Raw genomic sequence first — 5,082 nt, 5'->3', positions numbered from 1 at the left:
GGGGAAGAAAGAAGAGGAGAGGGGAGGGATCTTTGCTGACAGGTGCTCTGGGACATTACATGGAATCAGCAGCCATAAGTTAAAATGTGTACGAGACTGGGATTAGAACCCAGGATCTTCTGATTACTAGGCAGGTGCAGTAACCACTGTGCCATCCGGGACACAGTGTTATCACAACTGCATGGACTATCTCAGCTCACCTCAAGGCTGATCCACACTCCCATCGAGCGCCACCTATCTGCAGCCCCTGTCCATTTCCTCCATATTCAATCTTCCGAGATTCCCACACGAGGTTGGACATGTTTGTGCATCTACACTGAAGAAGGTAGATCCATCACCCAGCTAGGCCTATCAAATTGTATGAATGGTTTATCTGACCATGTTGCTCAAATGCAGACAACATAGCATGACAAATAGTTGATTCAGATCACAAAGAAAAATACTGTGTAACAGAATCATAACCCCAATCCCCACAGTTCTTAGAAAAAACTTATAGAGCATAAGTACATTTTTAGACAAAGCATGATACCTATGGAGACCACAACAATTATTAACTTAAAAGCATAACAGTATTATTTTTATTGTGATGGTGTAGAATAATGTTAAAATCTTGTTCTCATTTAAAAGGACTACCCTTGAGCTACCTTTATTAGTTTTTTCTTTAAAAAATATCTTTTAAAATTTAAACATACAACAGTATTCATAAAATCACAGCATATTTCAGTCATATAAGTTGCTCAAGAACCGCTGATTTATATAAAATCAACATTCAAACTGTGGCCTTTCCTGCTGCCATTTGCCCCAACTGAAATTAGCACTTATTCACTGCTAATAGACTGTTAATAGGGAGTGCCTATCAGAATTTTCATCTTGATTACTTCAGTGCCCTTCCAATTTCAGTGAATGGTTGCTCAAAACTACAAATGCCACTGGATAGGCAATAAAATATATAAATTTAGGAAGCTATGTTGTCACACAGGCACAGCTATGTTTTCCACCTCAGAGGATTCACCGCTAACTACAGACACACTTCACTATTTGTACAGATGTTTCAGAAGATTTTGAAAATACTGCTTACAGCAAAGTACTGATAAATTTTTCAGAAAAGAACTTATTAACTGCCTCTTAGTTTGGCTTTTGTAGAATGAACCCCTACAAGACTCATCCAATAAAAATTATGTTGGCATAGTCTGAGATGCTGCAGTATGTTCTCACTGTTTGGATCATACAAATGTACTATGCGAACTAAAATGTTTGCATGTATGGAAGCTAATATTCATAATATGAAGTTAATAGTCAGACAGACAAACTACATCATAGGAGGAAAAACGGAGTGAAGTGGCACAGTGGTTAGCACACTGGACTCACAGTCCAGAGGACAGTGGTTCAAATCTACATACAGCTGTCCAGATTTTATGTTTTCTGTGATTTCCCTAAATGCAAATATTGGGATGGTTCCTTTGACAGGACATGGCCGATTTCCTTCCCCATCTTTGAAACAATCTGAGCTTGTGCTCCAGCTCTAATGACCTCGATGTTGATGGAATGTTAAACACTGATCTTCCTTCCTTCCTGCATTGTAGGAGTAAAATCCAAATCCAAATGAGAAATTTATAAAATATGGAGTACTACATTGTTCAGTACTGGTACCTGATCCACTCCACTTCTAGATCTTCATAAAGGCTCTTTCAAAGACTTTAAGGAGCTGTCATTTCAACCAATATGCTGTGGCAACATATCATATTGTGATGTCTGCAGGACATATTCCCAGAATGACTAGAAGAGCCATTGCTAATGTAGTACTGTATGGTCCCATCATCCTTAGGAGAACCCTCACTGCATATGTTTTAGGGTGAAACTGTGTCATACCAGGCAGAGCCAGTGTGCCCAAGCACTTATTGCAAAGCCCACAATGACAATCAGTGTTACATTTTGGTACATTTTAACAGTCTCCAGGAATAAGTTGGCAGTTTTTTGCATGATTTTGGCAGCCTTTAGGCAGATCATACTTACATGAGCTGAGAACTTTTTTCTGTCATCAAGAAAAACTCCTAAATACCTGCATGTGGTGCTTCTTGTAACTGAGGTGTTTTCTAACTGCCCTTAATCAACATATATGTAGTTTTATTTGTAGCTATTGTTAAATTGTTTCTCCTGCACCATCACTGCATCTTTGAGAGCATGTTGTCTCCACATTCTTCAAGCTTGCATCTGGAACCTCCAGACACCATCACCAAGTTGTTATCTGCGTATGCCACAGCTACATTCACTTCAACTGTTCTACCCAGTAACAGTTCAATTGTTAGGTCTGAAAATATTGGTGGACATATAGAGCTTTGTGGATCTTTTTTATTACCTTATGCCAACCAGCAAGCCATTCGACTGTTTGACCATTACAGTAGTTCATGAAAAGGTATTTTGGTATCAAAACACTTCTTGGGCAGTTGGAAATCACAAGCCATCAGATATTACTGAATGTGCCCGTGATGTCAATCATAATTGCAGGACAATATTTATTTTTTTCCCTGACTATAATTTGAAGAGCCTAATTAATGGTGTCATCTATCGATTTACCTTTGCGGAAGACAATCTGATATATGCAGAGACTCTGGAACTACCTGTGCTCTTGAAGATGTCACTCCTGAACTTTTGGTAATGTCTTTATTAAACATATAAATCTATATCTCCTTGGCTGAGCAGGATCTTTATTGAGGCCTTTCTTTATGATAACTGCATGTGCAGATTTCCAAGTCTCTGGTACCCTGCACTGTCTCAACACCTCATTCAACAGAGTTGTTAATGATGGCATTATGAGTTGAGCTACTTTCTGTATCACTTTTGAACAGAGACCTTCTGGATCTGATGCCTTACCATGTTCAAGTGTGGCTATTGAAGTCTTGTTTCAGTTCTTCCATCACAAAGTGCTCCCAGTGATCCTTTTTAGTGTCTCAGACCTTTCTATATGTCTGTTTCAGAGGCCGGTACACATTTAGCCTTCTATCTCTTCCATCCCTCCCTAGTGAGGGCTGGTAATTGTTCCTTGTTTTATGGAATTTTCTGCTCCAAAGTGTGTTAGGATTAGCTGTATATTGCCTCTTCAAAATGTGATTTTCTTGTTCTCCCTGCAAGAGCTCAGTAAAGGCATGAGCCCAGATCTATGTTTTCAGGTAAATGATCTAGGTTGAAAGAAGCTATTTCAGCAATAACTACATGCCAATTAAAATCCCAGCCATCTGATTCTTTATTGCCTTCAGTATTTCTAGAGCTCACAGTTACTGCTCTGATACTGAAGGTTATGACACTATGGTCTATAGAGGTCATATGTTGTTTAACCCCCCTGGACATTAGCTGCTCCCCGATTTGCCAGTAAAATGTCTATATTGGTCTCTGCACTGCTACTATTTGCAAATTTGCTAGCCTGCCCTTCTTTGTTAATCACAGTGATGTTCATTTCTTAGATAAAGTTTTAGCAGCATTACACCTTGTCCATCTGTCACTCTGCTATGTTATTATGTGATAGGCATGACTGTACATTGCTTCAACTCTTAATTTGTCAAGATATTGATCAATCACATGGGAGAACTGCACATATATGCAAGTAATAATCTACTTGAATTAAGGAGTACATGTCTCTACTGTTACAACAACCTCACTGAATACTTGTGTGACTTTAGTGGTTAGGTATCTATGACTGAGAATGGTGTTTGCTGCCTTGGCATATAGTGCCCAACTATTGTGGTCATGTGTGCTGGGAAGTGCAGAAATTTCCTCTTCCCCGTGTATGGTTCCTGGACTGACGCGACATTGGCACACAGTTCCTTTATGATCTTTCACAGCTCACTCATTTCCATTGTGCAGTGCATAGTGCTGGTGTGTAGGAATCTAATGCTGCTAAACATGACTTGTGTGGACATAGCAATTAGGTGAAGGTAGGATGGAGTTGAAATAGACTAATCTATGGGCCTTTGGAAAATCTTTGTATGTCTGTTCACAATCAAAGACTTCATTCCAGTGTGAAAAGACTTGCCTAAGTAACTTGTGAAGGCCTGTAATATTTGTAGGGAGATTGTTACACTCAAACAAAATGTGGTATTGAAAAAAAAAATCTGTGCCTCCTTTTGGGTGCGCAATGTATGTTGAAAATCTCAAGAATTATTGAAACCTCCAGTCTATTTAGCCTGATGCTGCTTTCTGAATCTTCATTTACACACTTCAAAAAAAGTTTTGCAGAACCTTAGTCCTGAGAGTATCAGAACCTGACAGAAAATTGGAATACAGATCAACATAAACATCATTTCTGCCCTTTTTTTATTGCTCATGAAAACCACACATTGCATGTTGTGCCACCATGCAGAGAGACCTGCAGAGGTGGTGGTCCAGATTTCTGTACACACCGGTACCTCTAATACCCAGTAGCATGTTCTCTTGCACTGATGCATGCCTGTATTCATTGTGGCATACTATCCACAAGTTCACCAAGGCACTGTTGGTCCAGATTGTCCCACTCCTCAATGGCGATTCAGCGTAGATCCCTCAGAGTGGTTGGTGGGTCACGTCGTCCATAAACAGCCCTTTTCAATCTATCTCAGGCATGTTTGATAGGGTTCATGTCTGGAGAGCATGCTAGCCACTCTAGTCGAGCAGTGTCGTTATCCTAAAAGAAGTCATTCACAAGATGTGCACGATGTGGGAGCAAATTGTTGCCCATGAAGACGAATGCCTCGCCAATATTCTGTTGATATGGTTGCACTATCGGTCGGAGGATGGTATTCACGTATCGTGCAGCCATTACGGCACCTTCCATGACCACCAGCAGTGTACGTTGGCCCCACATAAAGCCACCCCAAAGCAGCAGGGAACCTCCACATTGTACACTCGCTGTATGTTGTGTCTAAGGCGTTGAGCCTGATCGGGTTGCCTCCAAACATGTCTCCAATGATTGTCTGGTTGAAGCCATATGCCACATTCATCCGTGAAGAGAACGTGATGCCATTTCTGAGCGGTCCATTTGGCATTTTGTTGGGCCCATCTGTACCACGCTGCATGGTGTTGTGGTTGCAAAGATGGACCTCGCCATGGATG

Source organism: Schistocerca cancellata, chromosome 6 (genome assembly GCF_023864275.1).
Source record: "Schistocerca cancellata isolate TAMUIC-IGC-003103 chromosome 6, iqSchCanc2.1, whole genome shotgun sequence".
Classification (NCBI taxonomy): Eukaryota; Metazoa; Arthropoda; class Insecta; order Orthoptera; family Acrididae; genus Schistocerca; species Schistocerca cancellata.
Note: the sequence above shows the minus strand (reverse complement) of the source record.